At 46.3% G+C, this 22,285-nt stretch overlaps 1 long non-coding RNA gene across 1 annotated transcript in view; it reads left to right on the top strand.

The window, feature by feature from the left end:
• The first annotated feature begins 11,063 nt into the window (after positions 1-11,063).
• The window catches only part of LOC132426591 (uncharacterized), a 42,221-nt gene continuing 30,999 nt past the window's right edge, over positions 11,064-22,285 (top strand). Inside the window, exon 1 of the long non-coding RNA XR_009519732.1 lies at positions 11,064-11,230. This is a non-coding gene — a long non-coding RNA (uncharacterized lncRNA). The remainder of the gene's footprint in view (positions 11,231-22,285) is intronic.

Raw genomic sequence — 22,285 nt, 5'->3', positions numbered from 1 at the left:
GCAAATTACATTCCTGGCAGTGCATGAGAGTGCTCATCTCCCCACTCCCACAATAACATGGAATATTTTCATTCCTTTTTCTCTTTGCCACTCTGATGGGCAAAGAAACGTTATTTGTTAGTGCTGCAGGGAAAAGATTGATATGAGCTGTGTTTGTAAGGAGAGACAGGGTTACCAGTATACCAATAATCTGTTGATAAAAGATACAGAACGAAGCTGCTCATAGGAAACAACTGAAAATTCTTCTGCCAACAAAAGATTACGTACAAAATAATAGAATCATTCCTTCATCACTATCTTGATCCCCTGATCTTTACCATTTTGGGTGTTCACTGTTTAGAGGGTAGTGCTGGCATCTAGTGAGTAGAGACCAGGAATGTTGCTAGAATCCTACAATGCACAAGACAGTCTCCTACAACAAAGAATTAACCAGCCCAAAATATTAGTAGTGCTGAGGTTGAGAAACCCTAATTGAAGCCCCAACCCCTTTCTCAAAAGGAATTCTCACTAGAAGAAGTGGGTGCAGGTTGCCTTCCACATCTGACAGGATGTACCCTTATCTTGTAAAGCTTAGACATTCATCAGACTGTGCTGGTGTTTGAGAGTTTGGTGGGGTATGTCCCACTCATCTGAAATAAGGGCCTCTAGTTTCATGGCATGAATATCTACAGACCATTTGGTCCCCTTTGTGGTGGGACAAGGCTACTGGCCGCTCAGCCAGCTGAGGGGAATTACTTACTGGTATAACCAGGAGGCATGGATACAAATGCTAGAGCACCAGTCTGGGGTGTTAGCTGTGTCGCAATAAATAGAGAATTGTGGTGTGAGAACAAAGGGAGTAAATTGAGGCAGGGGGCAGTGTGGTGGGCAGGGTTGGAGACTATCTAATGGAACATTTGATTGGTTAAGAATGTCAGTAGGGGGCTTCCCTGCTGGTGCAGTGGTTAAGAAGCCGCCTGCCAGTGCAGGGGACACGGGTTTAAGCCCTGGTCCGGGAAGATCACACATGCCGTGGAGCAGTTAAGCCCATGGGCCACAGCTACTGAGCCTGCGCTCTAGAGCCTGTGTGCCACAACTACTGAAACCCACGTGCTTAGAGCCCGTGCTCCGCAACATGAGAAGCCACTGCAGTGAGAAGCTCGCGCACCACAAGGAAGAGTAGCCCCCATTCTCCCCAACTAGAGAAAGCCCACATGCAGCAACAAAGACCCAGCGCAGCAAAAAATAAAGAAATTTATTTTTTAAAGAAAGAATGTCAGTAGGTTGTAGACACCAGGACCCAAGTCCAGCACAGGCCCCTAGGGGTGACTTATTAACATTTCAAAAAGTACCAACCATTGGAAGACATGCAGTGCCTGTCATGCAGAGAATCACTTCATGTGATGAAGCTGTTTCAGAGTTGTGCTATCCAGAGAGAACAACTTAAGTTTCAGGTGCATTTAATGTATGTTTAATGTATATGATGGACATCGTATTGGGTTGGCCACAAGTTCCTTTGGTTTTTAAGTAAAACTAAAAGCCACATTTTTCATTTTAACCAAGAACCTTATTGAACAGTGTTTTCACCGATTTGTTCCACTACTTTCTGCCATTTTTCAGGCAACTTCATAATTCCATCTTACCAAAACTTTTTATCCTTTTGAGCAAAGAACTGTTCCAAGGGCCTTTTACAGTCTTCCAGGGAATTGAAATTTTTTCTGTTAAGAGAATTTTGTAAAGAGCAAAATAAATGGAAAACCGAAGGTGCAATGTCTTGTATATACATACCCGTCCTAACAATTGTGAAATAAATCAGCTTTTAAAGTGATTTACTGGGAAATGTTTCCAATAAAACACAGTAAGGGAGTGGGGAAGTGGGACAGGGAAGAGAAGAGAAAGAATCCAAACTGGATTCCTTATCAAATCAGGGTCCCACAGAGGGTAGCTCTCAGAATCCCAAGGGAACACTAGAGACAGCAGGGGCCACACCTCAAAGTTGCCCTGATCAGGGGTAAAGGATATGTGTGTCTATATCATTTTTTGTCTTGTTTTAAATCAGCCATTGTTTAAGAGCTGCTCCAGGAGCCTTTCCCAATCAACTCTGGCTCTAGACAAAAGTGGGTTTGGGCAGTGAGAAGGAGCCTCCTGACAGAGACACAGGAATATGAATGAAAAACATCATCTATAACCGTAAACTCAGAACAGCCCTTACCACAAAAGAATATTTGGCAGTCATACATCAAAAATTTTTTTTAATTTTTGAATGCAGAAAATACAACTTCATTTTGATGTACTATATGTACTCATTTTCTCAATAAGAGTTTATCAGCTTGTGGTACCCATATATGACAGTGCAAAATGAAAGAGCCCAGAATATCAAATTTATTGCAGCATATATCATAAGTCTTTATCAAAAGTAGTTTCAGAAATTTCTACTTCCAGCCAACACTGGAGTAACAGGGATCAGATTTACCCTCCATCCTGAAATAATGTAAAAATATATGGGAAGGGCTTCCCTGGTGGCACATTGGTTGAGAGTCCGCGTGCCGATGCAGGGAACACGGGTTCGTGCCCCGGTCCGGGAAGATCCCACATGCCGCGGAGCGGCTGGGCCCGTGAGCCATGGCCGCTGAGCCTGCGCGTCCGGAGCCTGTGCTCCACAACGGGAGAGGCCACAACAGTGAGAGGCCCGCGTACCGCAAAAAATAAAAAAATTAATTTTAAAAAAAAGTAAAAAATATATATATATGTGAAGCAGTTTTCAAGGCATTGAACATAGACAAGGAAGAACAATGAACTTTGAAAGATGGCCTTCTGACTGCCCCAGCTGACTGCATGGAGGGTTTCCCAATTGTGGAGCAAGGAGGGGAAACCCAAGAAGAGCCTCACTGAGGAAACAGAGCTGGGAGCCTGGAGAAGCCAAAATAGCTAGAGTTTGCAGGTTGGATTACCAGAAAGGAGAGAGCTGCATAGAGAGAGAGCCCAGAGATCTATGTGCAGAGGGTCCCCAGCTAAGTACTGGTCAGTGCATATGTGTGAGGAAACCACCTGAAAGGATTAGAGGGAACTGTATCTGGAGCTCACACAAGGCCAAGAATAGTTTCTGTTCTCACCAGTCAGAGTGGAAAACCTCATAGTTCATGCAGCAGTGACTACAGTACTCAGAAGAGTTTTTGGTCTAAACTTGGTCTAAACTTTTCTCTGGTTCTGCCTAACTAGCTTAAAAACAAGACCTGAGAGAGTCAGAGTATTTCCAAATAACTTCACCAATTCCAAGAACAAAGCTCAGGATTATTTATAGGAATAAAAAAATATGCAGCACCCAATAAGGTCAAATTGACAATGGAATTACTGCAAAAAATGCAAATTATAGTAACAGAAGATCCATGGTTGCCTGGAGGTGGGGATGATTGGGTAGGGCAGGAAGATTACAAAGGGACACAAGGAAACTTGGGGGTGGTGAATACCTTCATTATCTTGATTGAGGGATAGTTTCACAGATGTATATATATGTCAAAACAAAAGTCTAATTTCATTCGTAATCTACTGGAAACATTTTAATGTTTTTTCACTGAATTGGGAATATTCTGGAAATAAAAAAGAAGGGCAAGGCCAAGGATCAGTAGTCCGCAGGCCATCCTCAGTTTTGTTTCCTGCTTTGCCCATGGGGGTGCTAAGAAGGAGACTGATCACAAGGCACATGTCCAACTTTTGGGGCCTGGGGGAGGGCAGTAGCTGACCTCTCAGGCCTAAGTGGTAGGAAAGGTATCTAAGAGGCATGCTGGTGAAAATCTGCACCAGCATTCGAGGACCATGGCCCAGAGGCTGATGTCTAACTTCCTGCCCTAACATTTAAAGCCTTCCCAGCTTATCTTCTGCAGTTTTTCACTCCGCTTTCTCCTCTGCCTCCTTCACCCTTCCAGACCCATTGGATAAATGATTAGGTCATGCTTTACCTATGCTGTTGCCTCCTTCCAGAATATCCTATTCCACTTTTATGACCACCACAGACAACATTAATCCTTTGGTATTCTTATTGCTTTTTGAGTTATTTAGTCAACAGATGTTTGCCATGGACCCTTTTTGTGCCGGTAGTAGTATTGATTAAGGTTGACTTTACTAAGAAATCTCAAGGCTCAGGGACTAACAAGCAATTGAAGAGACAAACACAAAAATGACTTTGTCATACAGGTGAGGAGCGCAGGGATGGATATGGGTCGTCCTGTCAAGGAGAGTCAAGGGGACTGGGCAGGACCTCTCTTGCCCAGGACTTCCAATGGGTGTTCATAACAGAATAAAAAATTTCCAGCATAACGAAAGGGAAGAGCCCTTCAAGGAGAAGGAATCTTGTCAGTAAAGGCATGGAGATATGAAAAAGCAAGGATGTAGCCCATACTCATTTCCTGGGGCACAAACTAGACGACTTAAAACAATAGAATTTGTTCTTTCACAGTCCTGGAGGCCTGAAGTCCAACGTCAAGATGTCAGTAGAGTTGGTTCCTTTTTTTTTTAATTTTTTAAAAATTGAAGTATAGTTGATTTATAATACTATATTAGTTTCTGGTATACAACAGTGATTCAAAATTTTTATAGATTATACTCTATTTAAAGTTATTATAAAATATTTGCCATATTCTCTGTGATGTAAAATATATCCTTGTAGCTTACTTATTTTATACATAGTAGTTTGTACCTCTTAATCCCCTTCCCTATTTTGCTCCTCCCCCATTCCCTCTCCCCACTGGTAACCACTAGTTTGTTCTCTGTATCTGTGGGTCTGCTGCTTTTTTGTTATGATCACTAGTTTGTTGTATTTTTTAGATTCCACATATAAGTGATATCATACAGTATTTGTCTTTCTCTGTCTGACTTATTTCACTTAGCATAATGCCCTCCAAGTTCATCCATGTTGCTGTAAATGGCAAAATTTCATTCTTTTTATGGCTGAATAGTATTCCACTGTATATATATATACCACATCTTCTTTATCCATTCATCTGTTGATGGACACTTAGGTTGCCTCCACATCTTGGCTATTGTGAACAATGCTGCCATGAACATTGGGGTGCAAGTATCTTTTTGAATTACTGTTTTTGTTTTCTTCGGATATATACCCAGGAGTAGAATTGCTAGATCATACGGTAGTTCTATTTTTAGTTTTTTGAGGAACTTCCATACTGTTTTCCATCATAGCTGCCCCAATTTACATTCGTACCAACAGTGTACAAGTGTTCCCTTTTCTCCACATCCTTGCCAACATTTTTTATTTGTGGTCTTTTTGATGATAGTCATTCTGACAGGTGTGAAGTGATATCTCGTTGTGGTTTTTTGATTTACATTTTTCTGATGACTAGTGATGTTGAGCATCTTTGCATGTACCTGTTGACTATCTGTAAGTCTTCTTTGGAAAACTGCCTATTCAGGTCTTCTGTCAATTTTTTAATTGGGTTGATTGTTTTTGATATTGAATTGTATGAGCTGTTTATATATTTTGGATATTAACCTCTTACCAGTCATATCATTTGCAAGTATTTTCTCCCAGTTAGTAGGTTGTCATTTTATGTCGATGGCTTCCTTTACTATGCAAAGGTTCCATTTGTTTATTTTGCTTTTGTTTCCCTTGCCTAAAGAGACAGATCCAAAAAAATATTGCTACAATTTATGCCTATGTTCTCTTCTAGAAGTTTTATGGTTTCCAGTATTACATTTAGGTCTTTAATCCATTTTGAGTTTATTTTTGTATATGGTGTTAGCGAATGTTCTAATTTCATTCTGTTAAATGTAGCTGTCCAGTTTTCCCAGCACAACTTATTGAAGAGACTACCTTTACTCCATTGTATATTCCTGCCTCCTTTGTCATAGATTAATTGGCCATAAGTATGTGGGTTTATTTCTGGGCTCTCTGTTCTGTTCCATTGACCTATGTGTCTGTTTTTGTGCCAGTACCATACTGTTTTGATTACTGTAGTTTTGTAGTATAGTCTGTGGTCAAGAAGCATGATACCTCCAGCTCTGTTCTGCCAGTTGGTTCCTTCTTGATGCTCTGAGGGTAAATCTGTTCCCTGCCTCTCTCCCAGATTCTGGTGGCAGTCCTTGATGCTTCCACACATAACTCCACTCTCTGCCTCCATCTTCTCCTCTATGTTTCTATGTGCCTTGGCTTTAGGGCCGATCCTAAGGCCAAGATGGTCTCAAGGATCCAAGATCCTTAATTACCTCTGCAAAGACCCTATTTCCAGTTAAGTTCACATTCATGGGTACTGGGGATTAAGACTTGTATATATCTTTGAGGGGAACACTATCCAACCCACTACACACCCCCAAGAACTGTAAGAGGAATTGCTTCTACCATGCTGCACTTTGTTTTTATTCCCTGAGTTTTATAGGGGGATGCAGTATTTCATCTGTTATTCTTCTCTGAATCTGCATTCTGATTTATACTTTTCTTAAGGCTATTTTAATTATTTATAATTTCTCATCTTGCATATATTCTCATACCTGAATTCCTCTGTGAAATATATGTTGGGTAAATAAACATATGAACTGAAAAGCATCTCTCAGATTTGGGGACGTGTAGCTCCTTGGAGATCTTTACCAAAGGAGTTCCGAGATAGTGGTGGGCCAAGAAGCCAGACCACAGTGCACTGAGGAGGGAATGAGCAGCTGGGAAGAGGAGAAAATGTACATCTCTTTGTAAACCCTTGGCTATGAAAGGTTAACAGGACAGTGGACTCTGCCTGGTTGCTGTTGACAGGAAGGTGCTGAAAAGAGGATGTTGGAGGACAGAAGAAAACTCAATTGATGGCACTCAAGGAGGAGGGAAGGGATGTCTCCAGAAGGATGCCTGAAAGGAGTTGAAGGCAGGTGTGTAGACAGGTGAGCAAGGTGAGGAAATGGTATCCTCAGTGCCTCCCTTTCGATGGAGAAGGCTTTTCCAAGAATAAGGGAATAGGGTTGAGGGGAGTAGGGAGGTATAGAAGGATCACCAGAGACAAAAGGAAAGGGGAGATCTCTGGGGGGCCACTGGAATGGTGCTGGGGACCCAGGGCAGGTCAGAGACCAGGAGCTTCCTATCTCTTATTCCCTTGAGGGAAGGTCCTCTCTGGAAATGCCCTGTGGCAGCCCGCATGAGGACAGAAGGTGGGTACACGTGCAAAGGAAGGATTTCCTGTGGAGAAACCAGACCATCACTTCCTTCCCTCTGAGTTACCTGCTTCATATCAGAGTTCAGCCCTGTACACATTAGCGAATAGTCCTAACAGATTTTCACTTACGTCCCCCAAGTATGTCCACCAAACATAAGTTAGCCTTTTAAACATAACAGACCAGTGTAAACATATTGCTAATCAGATGTTGTCACAAGGACATGTGCCTTTTTGAGCTCTGATAACTTGTGACCTCCTCTCAAGGCCCCAGTTTCCTCGTCATAAAATTGGAAGCAGTGAGATTAACCTGGATGAGTTCTTAGTCGCTGTCTGCTCTGATGTTCTGTGGTCTAATGGTGACTGGAATCCGTGGGCTTAACCAAACCAGAATCACCACTGGCTTCACTCGAGCAATAGTGATGACCAGTGTGCAGCACTGCCTCTCTGTGGGCAGCCCTCAGTCTACCAGCAGCTCAGCAAGTCCCCAGCCTGCCCAGCTCCGTCATTGAATTCACATTAGCAACTCATGGCCCTTACAGTAAGCATCACCTGGCTGTCTTCCCATGACCCAGCCTCTGAGAGCCTTCTTACTCTATACAGTCTCCTTCTCCGTCCATCTTTCCAGCTACTCATGTCAGGCCCAGCCTCTCTCCGAGGAGAGTCTTCCAGCTGATTCCTCGTGACCCCACAAGCCAATCCCTCATTCATGCCTCACCAACCAATCACAGGCGTGGCTGGTGCACAGCCTAGGAACTTTATATAAGTGCCATGATAGCTGGTTAAGCATCACACTTGTGGACCTTTTTAGGAAAAGTTGAGTATCAATCCCTTGATAATGAACATAATCCCTCCATTTGATACTGTTTCAGTAGGAAACCCAGTTTCAGCATGGGTCATGTCCCCTCACAGCACCTTTTTGAGCATACAACTAGTGTTAAGTGCTTAGAACTGGCTGTTGTATGGCAGCCTCATGGAGTCAGATCTCTATTTTTAGCTTTTACACAATTAATTGTTCAGTCCCCAAAGCCACAAGTAAGGAGCAGAGGTCACAGTAGAAAGTAAGAGCCACAGTTCCCATAGCAAGACAGATGGGAACCCATAAAGAACCCAGAGTTCACACCCCAACCCATGCCCTGGTCAGGTGTGGCCCACTCTGGACCTCCACACTGGGCCATCCAGCCAACTCAATAAACACTCCTTGAGTATCTCACCTGAGCCAGGTCCTGTGCTGACAAGGGCTCCCCTACTCTTGAGGGGCTCTTGTTTTCTCTAGTGGGTGAGACAGATTCAAACCCCATTCAGTTCTACAACAGATATTTACAGGATAGCTGTTATGTGCCAGGCACTGCACTGAAGTCAAGGTGCAGTGATGAGCCAGACAAGTATGCTGCACGCACTCGTGGGGCTTGTGGCCCATGGAGAAGACAGACTGTACGAGTGAGCTGAGTGCTGCAAAGTGTTCCTGGTGTAGCGTAGGGGCTCAAACATATGTTGATAGAATAAAGAGATAAAGGCCATGTCAGCTTTCTCCTTTCTAATAGGGTCCAGAATGGGGCCTGACCCAGGCGTCAGTAAATGAATGTAACTCACTGGTCCCCAGCACCATTCTGTGTGTGATATTACCAAAATAGGGATGACTAAAACCTTAGTGCACTGGACTGGGAGGTTGCCCTTCCAAATGGAAAGGTCCACAGCAGTTCCTTTGGGAAGGTGGCTTAAGGCTGGAGAGGGTGAGTGTGGCACTCCCATTGTAGGGTTTTGGGGAGGTACAGAGGTTGCTGGTGTTGCTGCGTCAAGCCTCAGGCAGACAAAACAAGACAAACCTTGCTAAATTATCATTGTGAGGTCTGTCGTTCAAACGGAAGATAAGAGCAAAGAAAATTCAAGTCTACTAACGTAATGCTGGAGCAGAAATCACCCTGATCTTTCAGAAAACAACCACACAGACACTTCCTTAAAGAAGTTTAGTCCAGGAGGATTAATATTTTTTCTAATCAAAGTTCCCTGTTTTAGAAAGAAACCCCATGAGTTTCAATACTGTCGTCTGTTGTAATCCATCAGACATGTTTCCTGCCCTCAGAGAGCTTCCATTTTAACTGGAGGAGAGAGAAACCCTGAAATGGACGGCAGTAACTCAAGTTAAAAAGAAGCCCAGATGTGAAACTGTGCAGGAAGGGGTCACTTGCAGGGTCAGTGATGGTGGGAACCCAGGAAAACTTAACAGAGGAGGTGGAATTGGCCCTTGGAGCAGAGGGAAGACTTTGACGTGTAGGATAAGAGGAAATACGTTTCAGAAGAAATCCAGGTATAGGCAACATCCGGGATGTAGGAAAATCTAGAGCACACTTAAGTAAGAGGGCCTAGTTCATTAGCCTTGACCATGGATAACATGAAAGGGAGTAGAGGGAGGTAAATTGGAGCAAGATCACTGAAGGCTCCAAATTTCAGGCCAAGGAGTGTGGTCCTCTGTGTTTCATTTTCCTCATCCATAAACATGGAGATAATACCCTCTCTCCTGCAAGAATTAAAGTATCTAATACATATGAATTATATATATTACTTGCTTAGTGTGTGATAAATAGAAATGCTTCATAAACAGTAGCTAACACCATGGCAGTGGTAGCAATAGGGAACCATCACGGATTTTTTTTTTTTTTTTTTTTTTTGTGGTACGCGGGCCTCTCACCGTGTGGCCTCTCCAGTTGCGGAGCACAGGCTCCAGACACGCAGGCTCAGCGGCCATGGCTCACGAGCCCAGCCGCTCCGTGGCATGTGGGATCCTCCCAGACCGGGGCACAAACCCGTGTCCCCTGCATCGGCAGGCAGACTCTCAACCACTGCGCCACCAGGGAAGCCCCATCACGGATTTTGAGTAGGGAAATGGATGGCACCCTCAGAGACGGGTTTAGATTAACACAGCACCACACAAATTAGCACTTTTAATGATATTAGTCCTGGGACTACCCTTGTGGCACAGTGGTTAAGAATCTGCCTGCCAATGCAGGGGACACGGGTTCGAGCCCTGGTCCAGGAAGATCCCACATGCCACGGAGCAACTAAGCCCGTGCACCACAACTCCTGAGCCTGCACTCTTGAGCCCTCGAGTCACAACTACTGAGCCCGCGTTCCATAACTACTGAAGCCCGTCAGCCTAGAGCTCGTGCTCTGCAACAAGAGAAGCCACCACGGTGAGAAGCCCGTGCACCGCAATGAAGAGTAGCCCCTGCTCGCAGCCACCAGAGAAAGCCCACGTGTAGCAACGAAGACCCAACGCAGCCAAAAATAAATAAATTTATAATAAAAATTTTTTAAATTAAAAAATATATATTAGTCCTTTTGGACATTGCTCTTCTAAGGACTTAAGTGTTCTTTATCTGCCTTTGCACAGAGGGTGGTGCTTGGTGGCATCAGTCAGGGTTCTCCAGAGAAACAAAACCAGTAGGATATGTATACAGAAAGAAAAAGATGTATTTAAGCCCACACAGCTGTTGGGGATGGCAAGTCCAGAATGTGTAGGGCAGCCAGCAGGCTGGAAACTCAGGCAGGACTTCTGTCTTACAGTTTTGAAGCAGAATCCCTCCTTCTTCAGGAAACCTCAGTTTTTACCCTGAAGGTCTATCAGCTAATAGCATGAGGCCTCCCCACACTGTGGAGGGGAGTGTCCTTTACTGGCAGTCAATTTGTTGTAGATGTTAATTACACCTACAGACCACCTCCCCTGCAACATGTAGACTAGTATTTGACCAAACAGCTGGGTGCCATTACCTAGCCAAGTAGGTATACAGAATTAACCAGCACAGTGGTCTTTATCTCAAAGAGGGAAACTGAGGCAGAAACTTAGCAAAACCCTAATCCCTAGAACATGGTACCAGGCCTGCCAGATAACTTCTGTACCTTGGTAATCATTTTACATTATTTATTCCTGCTTCCTAGGTAAAAGCCTCCACAGACCAGAACCAAGCCAAACCTCTATGGAGTATATTGTGCCAAACGCTGATGCAGCCAGAGCTGCAGACTTGGACTTGGTGCCAAGAAGCCCTTCCTGACTGGAGTTTCCAACAGTGGGACAGACCACCTGGGATGCAGTGGGCTCGAGGTCCCTGGAGGTGAGCAACCAGAGGAGATTCAAACATCCCCTGAGAGCGGGACCAGGCACCAGGAGGGAGCCCCTGCAGAGGGTCTATGAATTCTGATAACCCTAGATACTATAAATGTCGCTCAGAAAAGTCCCTGCTTCTTCCTCCTCTCCACACCCCTCCCCTACCCCGAAGTGAGGCATCAGAGGTTGGAACCTCCCCGAAATGGAAACCATCTGCATGCCTTTCTCACCCTTCCTCCACCAGCCTCCTCTCCCCAGCCAGCTTCGCCTGGGTAATCTTTCTGCGAGGAGAGCTTGTCAAACCCGCCTCTGCCTCAGCCTCCTTTCACACCCCACCTCGTCCTCCACGCCTACCCGCATGGAGCCTCGGGGGGCCCAGGGGATCTACCATCGTCCTGGACAAGTCATGGGTCACCAACCACTTCTCTTCTGTGCCTACACCCAGTTAATCATTTCTTCCTGGTGATTTGCATGGCAACCCTCTTGCGCTTAGCTGCTCAGGGGAGTTTTCTGGTTTCATTGCCTCAATTAACATTGCCCTCCTGGGTCACTCTGGATTCCCCTGCCAACCCACCACAGACCTGGCCTCTGAAGCCTGCCTGTCTATGCTCCAGGGGGTTCTTGTCTTCTCATGGGCCTTCCCTTACCATCAGCAAGCCAGGCTATGCATGCAGCACCATCTTGCAAGGGATGGGGAGATCTCGGCCACGGCAGGATTCTTGAAGTTCTGGTGGATGTCAGAGCTGCAAAGGCCTGAAAGATTGTCTAGTTTACTCTGGCCCACCCGACTTCACCCCCACTTTACAGATGGGGAAACCGAGGCCAGCACAGGGAAAAGGCTTGCCCATGGTCATTCCTCAAGTCAGAGGAAGAGCCAGGCCTAGGCTTTGGGGCCCTCTCCCTCAGCCCCTTCTGTCTCCCTCTGCCACACTTTGACAACAGAAAACAGAAAGCATCTCTGAAAACATCAACATGTTAGGAGTGAGTTAAAAAATGTGTTTCGTGTTTAAATATTGAATCTCAACAATGTTGTTCCCTCCAGGCAGCTGTTTGCAAGAAGCTCTGGGTGTAGCCATGAGCTGGGCTGTGGCATGGAGCCAGAGGGCAGGAGGGAGAAGAGACCTACCTCCCCGCCAGCCAGGAGCTCTTTTAGTACAGCGAACTGAGCACCTCCTAAGTCACACTGCCCCACACAGTCATTACCAGGAGTCAGGGAACAAATGAACATGAAGATACAGGAACTAGACCCAGAGGACAGGGAAAAAATTAGAAAGGAAGGGCGAAGCAGCAGTAGATCCAGGGAACACGGGGTAGATACCTCAAAGACCTCAAGTTCCTGGACCATCAGGGGCCAACACAAGTCCCAGCACTTGCTATAAAAGATCATCTTGGGGTTTCCATGACAAAGAAACTGTCAAATCAGAAAGCCACCATTCTACAAGCTGGAGGACCTTCAGAAATTAACAAATCTAGAAACCTGTATGGTACATATGGGGAAACTGAGGCCCATAAAGAGCTTCATATCCTGCACTGAGTTAGGGGCAGAGCCAGGACTGGAGTCCAGGCGCCTGCCTCCCAGTGTGGGACTCTCTCCATGAGCCAGAATGGGCCATGGGGCCAGCGTTTGGAGGAGGTTTGGAGAAGGGGACGTCAAAGACCAGGTGTTGAGCTCTTTGGAGCCCTGGAGGCTGGTGAGGCAGAAACACCACAGAGGAAACCTGGGGTGTCTCTGTGACAACAGACTTCTGAGGAGCTGTGGAGAAACCAGGGTGGTTGCCATGGGGGAAAGAAGGGCTGTGAAAGTGAAATTTGCAATTTGTGAGACAGGGAAACTGAAAATGTGCTCTCCATCCGATGCAAATTATCTGTGGCTTTTTGTCCCACGCCTGCAGCAGCTCACAGCATATACAACACCAGGATCCATGGGGCTTGGTTCCCATGGTCTGCAGCCAGGAAAATGGGAACAGAGAAGGCTTCCCTCGGTCAGGGAGGGATGTGTTGGGATGCCCAGGCCCCATGTGGAGCTGTCCTCTGGGCTGAGAGCGGGCCTCCTTTGTATCTGGCTTAGGCAACTCTGTTAGGGACTACCTCCTAGGCAACAGCACTCAGCCCCCCGCCCAGGTCAGCTCTGGACTCCCTGCCCTCCCCATCTCCTGCCACACCCCTTTGTTCTGCCCCCAGATACCCCCACATTTTCATTCCTGCAAGAATTTGCTCATCCTGTGTCTTCTGCTGTTAATGCCCTCCTTCCTTTGCTTCTTCAACCCTGTCAGCCTGGTCAGATATTCCATGAGGAAACCTCCCCTTCTGCTCCAGGCACCATCAATGTCTCAGCTGTGCCTCTCAACCTCCTCACCTAGCCTACATCTATTGTACTTTCAATTGTCTATTTACTTTCTCAGTCTCCCACAGAAGACTGGGAGCCCCTCGAGGGCAGGTACTATGTCAGGTTCGTCTTTGTATCCCAAAAGCCAGGCACTTCGCTTGGCGCCCATTAGAGGCCAGGATGCAGGCTGCCACCGTGCCCGTCAGAGCCAGGGCAGACATTGCTAATCAATCATGATCTCCTTTCCCTTGGAGTCTCAGAAGGCTTCACTCTTCAGCATAGAGTTCCAGGCAGGCACTGCCCAGCAACCAAGACTGGCTTTCTTGATGAAACTAGTGACTCATTAAATGTGTGACTCAGATCTCAGCTGGGGGCTATTGGCCCCTCACAGATTCGGCTCCAGTGCCATGCTCTGTGCTTACCATGATTGCTGAGAGATGCAAAGCTGACTGCCTCATGGTGCCTCAGCATCACTCCTGAAGCAATCCAGGCAGGAAACCCACAACCTTTCTCAGCCCACAAACACATGCACACATGCACATACTTGCCCACATACACAGTCCCACATGTTCACACGCACCCACAGGCACACACTTACACACGTATTCCCACTCATATGCACACATTCACACATGCTCACGTATACATACACCCACACATGTACATACCTAGACATGCAGCCACACTCCTACATACCTAGACATGCACGCTGACACACACACATGCTCTCACACATATATACATATTCACACACGCATGCACACACTTGTGTCACACACATACATTCACACACTCACAAATACACTCCCGTTAAACATTTTGTGAGTTTGGGGAACTTCAGTGAAGATTTCAGGGCTGCAGGGAGGTGTCACGTGACACAACGCATTGTTCCCGCTGTCCTTGCAGTTCCTTCTACCCATTCTCTCTGCCTTCTCGCCATCTCTTCCCTCCATTCCTCCAGCACTGTCCCACCCCAGTGTCAAATTTTTGTCCCTCTGTTTTGCAGAGCCATTCTGCTGCCCACTCTGGAGCTAGGGACGGGCCATGCCTGTGCCCGCAGATCCCCACCCACCCAGAGTCGGTTGAATCACGTTTCTCCATCTGGTTTCAAATATTGTTATGAGTAGATAGATAGCTTTAACAAAAGACATTTTGTCTACAGCTCTCCGCTTCCCATTCTAAACTAACACGGTTCAATGACAAACACCGTTTAAAGCCTCTACTCGGTGCCCGTCATCATGCCCAGCATTGAAAATAGGGACAGTACTGTCCCTAAAAGAGCACCAGTCTAATGGCAAAAACAAATAGTGACAAGTAAAAGGTGTGATTAATGCCATGCCTGGAGGCAGAAGAATGACTTTCCTGCTGTGATATGAAGGATGACCAAATCCCAGGGGAACAAGATTGGGAGGGTCATCTCAGGCAGGAGGGACAGCGTGTACAAAGGTGCAGGACAGAAAGAGCACAGCTGGCATCCTGTGTAGAGCTGAGGGTAGAGGAGCAGCTTGGAGGAGCAGAGCAAGCAAGCGGAGGCCAGACTGCACCTGGGCCTGGGGCTGGGGCTGTGACTCCGTCCTGCCAATGATGGACCCTGCGCCACTTGCGAAAGCCATGGTTTGAAGGGGAGCCAGTATCACAGACGTCTTCCCCCAAACTGGCTGAGCCATGTGCCCATCTGTTCATCACCAAGGCTTTGGAAGAGTGTTCAGGGTCTGACTCTTTTCCAACAAACACACATATCAGAGGCAATCAAGGTCTGATTCCTGTCACTGTCGATTAGTTTCACCTGTACTTCAACCTCGTCTAAATGGAATCATCCAATATGGACTCTTTTGTCTCTGGCTTCTTTAGTTCACTGTATCTGTGAGATTCACCCCTGGGTAGAATCTTTTAAAACTTTGTTTCAAACATTGAGAGTTGGGGTGTGAAACTTAGAGGAGCCCAGACTTAACAGTTTTCTAATCACCCCACTGCAGAAGCAGGGCTCTCATGAAAATTAGCTGTCATCCTCTTCCTTTAAAAGCTTACACAGAACATAAGCCTCAAGGACCACGATGTATAGCAAGCTCCCCCACCTGCATTGAGCGGCAAGAGTCTCACTCCAGTCCACGACTTAAGAGACTCTATTAAATCCAGGGTGGATTTTCTATGCCCAGTGGTTTTCCATTTTGTCTTTTAATGTTTACTTTAAGGACTTAATTTTAACAAAAGAGCCAAATTACCACCACGCTTTAAAATGAACTTGTTTAGGGGAGTTAAAAACAGACTTCAGAATGTGGAGCTTTAATTAACTTTGAAAGATGGTAATTAAACAGCCCCTGTGCCCTGTCTCATACTTTGCAAAAGCAAAGAAGAGAGACCAGAGACTGGAAGTTCTCACCTTGGCAAAACACTGAGCCACCTGAAGAGCTTTAAAGTTCCACACATCCAGGCTGTACCCCCAGACCGACAACATCCGAATCTGCTGGGTTGGAACCCAGACACCGGGATAATTTTTTAAGCTCTCAGATTCCAGTGTGCATCAGAGGTTGAGAATCTCTGCTTTAGATTGATTGACAGCTGTGGACAGTGATGGGATGAGAGACTTGAAGAAAGGGAAACGGGTAAGGCTGAGAGACATGGAGAGGGCTTCACACTAAAATACATCTTCACTTTGGAAGGAAACGAGAGGGCCACAACCAAGCCACAGGACACCAGAGGACATTTCCAACCTCTGAGGAAGAATTCTCTTATGGGATGAACTGCGCCCCCGCCCCAAATGTTGAAGCCCTAACCCCTAGTACCTCAGAATGTGACTGTGTCTGTAGATACAGCCTTTATAGAAGTAATTAGGTTAAAATGAGGCCATTAGGATGGGCCTTAATCCAATATGACTGGTGTCCTTATAAAAAAAGGAAATTAGGACAGACAAAACACCAGGGGGCACATGCACAGAGGGATGACCCTGTGAAGAGGCAGCAAGAGGGTCACCGTCTACAAGCCAAGGAAAGAGGCCTCAGAGGAATCCAACCCTGCCAGCACCTTGATCTTGGACTTCCATCCTCCAGAACTGTGAGGAAATTAATTTCTGCTGTTTTAAGCCACCCAGTCTGTGGCATTTTGTTATGGCAGCCCAAACAGACTAATACATTCCATGTAGCTCTTTGGCCATATGTGTAAAGAGCCTTACAAGGGTTATTCCTCTGGCCCAGTATCTCCACTTCTCGGACCCTACCCTATAGATTAACCAGGAATGGCCTTAAAGAATTATCAGCTAAGATGTCCACAGAGTATTCTTTATAGTTGTAGTTATTGGCAATGTTTGACAGTGGGAGAATGAAGAAGTAAATGATAGCAATCAATTCAACTGAGCAAGAAGAAGCCATTAAGTTATTAAGATTTTTAAAGTTGCACATTCAGCATGATCTCTCACCTATGTGAAAATTCATTGACCTTGATCCTGATCAAGAATCTAAGCCCGAGATCTCTTGACTCCATCCCAGGCTGCTGGCCACGTGTCTCCTTTCTTTGGCCTCCAGCATCTAAGTTACCTACAGGTAGCACCCCCTCCCCAACACACACAGACCCACAGAGAGTCTTCTAGCTTTCCAGCTTGTACCTCTACCTACCCATCTCTAGCCCAAACCCATACACAGGTGTATGCATATGAAAAAATGTGTTGAGATGTAACTGCACTTTATGTAAGTTATACGTCAGTTTTTAAAAGTATTTTGAGGTGCAGTGGAAAAAGGCTGGAAGTTAATATGATAGGTACACAGGTGACTGATACAGAGTCTGTGGATCTGCAAGAGGCTGGGGCAGAAGGGTCAGTTTGACTTGGGTTGGAAGTGTGCATGGAATCAGGGAAGGCTTCCCCTGAGAGGTGGCTCCTCTACTAAGGCTCAAAGGCTCAAAGAACGAATGGTGGAGTTAGAGTGTCTCAGAAATTCTCGTTCACAGGCTCGGAGGCCAGTGGGGGATGATTTCAGGTGGGAAGGTGGGGCTGGGGCATGGAGGGTGCTGGGAAGGGACAAGGGACAAGACAGGTCTGCAGATGGAGCTATCTGTTGTGCTGATTCCAGGAAGGATCCTAGCATGGCAAGTTGAGTGATCTGTGTTGTCAGTGATCTCAGAGCGGGGTGGGGGGAGGTGGGTCAGGTGGCAGTGCTAGCTGTGGGGTGCAGGGGAGAACGGGGGGATGCAGAGGTGGAGTCTGGGGTCCAGGTGATGTGGCCGAGGTCCCAAGTCACTGTACTTTGGGGATACAGATGGGTGGGCCAGGCACAGATGGAGGGCTAGGCTCTGTGGGTCTGTGTGTGTGAGGAGGGGAGGAGGGAACTGATAGGGAACTTAAAGTTCGGGAACCGAAGAAGATAGACACCGGGGGATGGGGCAAGAAGATCTCAGGACAAGGTCTTGGGTTGTGGCCTTGAACCCAGGCTGGCTCTGGTGTTCTTGGCTGATCTGTTTTCTCTTTGTTTGTTTTTATAAGATAAGATTGGAAAGGATTCTTAGAGATTCCCCTCCTCATTCTATTTTATTTTGTATGCCCTTTTATGTCCCCCTTACCCCGATTTACAGAGGACAACACTGAGGCCCAGAAAAGGGTAGAGAGTTGACAAGGAAGGGGAAGGTGGGTGGGTTAAGCGATGTGAACCAAACACGTAAGGGACCTGGCAGGTGTCCCAGGCTTGGCCTGCTCACTTCAGAGCAGCCCTGACCAGGAGGACCACAGAAGAGACCCTGCCCCCTGTCACCTAGAGAGACCCTGAGCCAGTCATTTCAGGAGTGTGACCCAAATATAATGTAGAAATGTGCCTGGTGTATTTGTATAGATCAGCAGCAGTTCCTTCTGAATTTCTGTTGGGTATTTTGCTTGGTTTTGTTTTTTTTTTTAATTATCCAGATTAGCATTAGGGGAATTCTCACGATGAAAGGGTCCCCATTTTGTAAGACCAGCTGTCAAAGTGGAAGTGAGCACATGCCAGGCTTGCCCACCAGCCAACGTTTAGCAGTCAGAAGACAGTGGAGCCCCCCAAACCCCACTTTCTACCTTGTCATGAATTAATTTCTCCTCACTGTGTAAACAACATGGGCTTTGTAAATGCAGCTCTTTCCTAATGTTTAAGTACATTTGCTCTTGTAATGAGCTGAGACCCCAATAACCAGCAATGCAAACCAGCCCTCTTTTCCCAACAAGGCCACCCCCTGGTTTCTGATGCTGGAGGGACAAGTTTGGGACCACTGGGTTGGAGGGCTTTGGAAGGAAGACAGAGAAAAAGATGAGCCTGGATGTAGATGAGGACCTGGGTCTGTGCATCTGCTCGCAGTTGTTTGATGAGGGTCTACACCACGAAGGGGTCACCCTCGTCATCCACCTCTAGGCCTTCACCACTGCCGTTCTTTCCCCGGCATTTCTTCCTCCCACCTCTCCGTACAGCAAAATCCTACCATGTTCAGCGGCCAGCTCAGTGAAGCCTGGCTGGGCAAGCGGGCAACAGAGAGCTCAGGCTTCAGGGCGGGCAGACCTCTTAGGATTGCTGTGAAGATCTCACATTCACGGCCACCACCAGGGCCACCGCGTCCTGGCACCAGTCACTCATCCTCTGTGGTCGCCCAACACTTTGCACATTTGTATGCTTTGTTTCAGAACAATAAGCATTGAAGCTGCAGAACTGAACACGTTCTAAGATCCATTTTTTGAACAAATGAAAATAAGACTACTGTTTACGTAGACATGAATATAGATGTTTGGGAATGTGTGCATTCTTTATATATATAAGAAATATGTCTTTATATATTCATAGAAAGAAATCTGACGGATACATACGAAACTATTCCTCTTGCTTATATCTAGGAAGTGGGTTTGGTTTCATATTGTTTGAATTTATTATGAGCATGTATTAGGTTTTTAAGCTTTTAACTGACGTTTCTGAAGAAGAGATGTTTCCTGGGTTTGATCTGTCTTCTCCCCTGGCTGGACATGCCTCTGTCCCCCAGTGCCAGCCCAGGCCAGGGCACAGGGCAAAGTGGGCAAATGTTTGTTAAGTGAATCACGGAGAGTGCAAGGGTGAGCCCTGGCCAGCCGTCCCAGAGGCAGGGACATGATGCTGTCGCATCACAATGCTGAAGGGCACTCGTGAGTCCTCAGGAAATGTTTGTTGAATGAATGATGAATGATGAATGAATGAACGAACGGACAAATGAGAATCCAGTCTGAGTGATCAGAAATTCTGAGTTTTATGTTTCTGAATTAACAGTTTTTTAATGTTTTAATATTGGGAACCAAGGAGACAATGAAATAGAAGATACCAACAGAAGGGGTCTTGGAAATATTTTATCAATAAGTGTAAATTTTTTTTTTCATTATGAAGTAACAGAACTATGTTTCAGAAGTTTCAAAAAGAAAGAAGAAATGGGTATAATCACACCATGCTAACATACACACTCTGCCTATTTTCACGCAGTTCCTTCAGGCTACATGAATGTGTGCACATTTGCCTAATCTACACATTACGTAGCGGACTGCTCACACCCTTTTGTGTCATGCTTTTTAAGAAAACTTACTGTTATATCCTCAGCCTTTGTCATCCTGTTATAAAGTCCCCAAACTATTATGAGTGCAGTTGACTTCATTAAGGGAGCATAGGTAATTTATTTAGGCAACCGTCTGTTGTTATATTGAAGTAGCTTCCCTTTTTTATTACAGCACTGTATTAATTTTTTAACTACTAGCTTTTGCCCAGTGTCATATAATTTTACTCTGGGGTGCCATTCAGAGTTGCTTCGGCACCTCAGGTCCATGTGTCCAGAAGCAAAGGAGAGCTGAGCAATCTCAAAGTGGCTGAGCCACAAATTATTAATTTACCAGTCCACACGAGATAAGGAGCTTACACCAGAGTCAATCACTGCTTCCTTCATTGAGAAAGTCTTGCTATGAAAAAGTCAGCTGAACTACACTGTGAGCCTGGTGACACAGTGATGTACATTCTGGTGCAAACTCCTTATTCCTTCATGGACATTTAACCAAGAATTCTCAGACCAGTGCTGGTCTGCAGGTCTCATCCTGAGTAGTACTTGTCTGTACAGCTTCACTGAGCACAGGTGGATTTTGTGGGAAAATTTACCTCTGGGGGGATTCGTGCTTGGGTTTTGGAAGAGAATAACAGTCCCTCCCCTGAGCCTGGCGCTGTACTGTGGCCTTCCTGTGCAACCACACATAAAGGGTGCCCCATCCTGCAGCTGCTGTACCGCTGCTCCCATGTACCGCTGCGTCGTGTTTCTGCACTGCCATACGCAAGCGTGAACAGCCAGGCTGCCCCTGGAAGGGAAGAGAGCCCAGGCAGCTCAGTCTGAAGGGCCACCATGACAGTTGTGCAGTTGACGTATTTCATAGGACACTTAGGATAGTGTTAAAGACAGAAATTTTTCAATTGAATTTCAATTATTCTCAGAAAAGAAGAGGGAAGGATTTTTCAGGATTCTAAGCTGAAAAGTGACATAGTCAGGTTTGCATTGTAGAAGGAGCAACTACTCTGTGGAGAACAGACTAGAGGGGGTGAAACCAGAAGGGGAGATTCTAGTGGGAGGGTCAGAACTAGATTAGTAGCCTTCACCCTTCCTCACCCACACTCTGGCCTCAGCCTCATCATGGCAGGAGTGTACTCTCCTAGCCCTAGACTTTTTTGGGCTTAGTCTTATAACTTACTTTGGTCAATGGAATAGGGCAGGAGTGACAGGATACCAGTTCTGAGACTTGACCTTAAGAGGCCTCCCATGTTTCCACCTGCCATGTTGTGCATCTTCCATCACCAGGAGAAGGATGTGCCCAGCTAGCCCACTGATCCTGGAGGATGGGAGACACATGGAGCAGAGCCACCCCTCCCACTTGTGGACTCATGGACCAGCCCAGCTTAGGTCAGTGGAGCTGCAGAACCATGAGAAAGAACTACCTATTACTGTAGGCCACTGAGAATTTGTGGCTGTTTGTTAGGCAGCATTGCTGCAACAGCGGTAACTGATACAGTGAGGATGGGAGGAAGTGAACAAAGCCAAGGAATACGTAAGCAAGCAGATGGAGCTGGTGGTCAACTGGGCATGTGGGCGAGACTGACAGAGAGTCTCAGAGGGTTCGGATATTGGGTTCAGGTTTCTGGGTGTTTGAAGGTGCAGTGCCTGGGCTGGAGGACACAGGGGAAAAGGACAGGAAGTGACCTCCCACATTAGACTTACGTCATCAGCTCCCTCTCCTTGCCCCTGATCCTTTCTTTTTCTTTGTTTCTGAAGGAGACCGGGGCCTGTGTTTCTCAGGATAAGCCCCTCAGGGGCTGAACCACCGAGCGGGATTACATGCATCCCTACCACACTCAGCGACCCACGGGCCTCCGTCTCTGTCAGAACACCTCCTCCATTACAGACACATTCGAACAAGCCCTGATTTGGACAAGGGGGTGAATTAGTCTTCCCGGCCATGGGGGCCATTCAAGAGAGGCCTTGAGATTTCCCAGGGCTAAATACCTGCCTTTGCAGCAGTGAAACCGCCCAAAATATTCACTTTTTATTTTCAGCTAGACAAGTTGAACTCAATTTGCATTGGATAATTATTTTCAATTAAGTGATAACAATCCTGTTTTGTGCAAAAATAATCTTGTCCAAAGGCCAAACAGTTTATCCCATACAAGAAACAAGGAGGCAGTGACGGAGTAGGCCTATCAGCATGTTCTCCAGGCAGCAGAGGGATGCCCCAGCCGAGCTGCT

Source organism: Delphinus delphis, chromosome 6 (genome assembly GCF_949987515.2).
Source record: "Delphinus delphis chromosome 6, mDelDel1.2, whole genome shotgun sequence".
In the NCBI taxonomy this organism is placed as follows: domain Eukaryota; kingdom Metazoa; phylum Chordata; class Mammalia; order Artiodactyla; family Delphinidae; genus Delphinus; species Delphinus delphis.
Note: the sequence above shows the minus strand (reverse complement) of the source record. Positions and strands in the feature narration are given on the sequence as shown.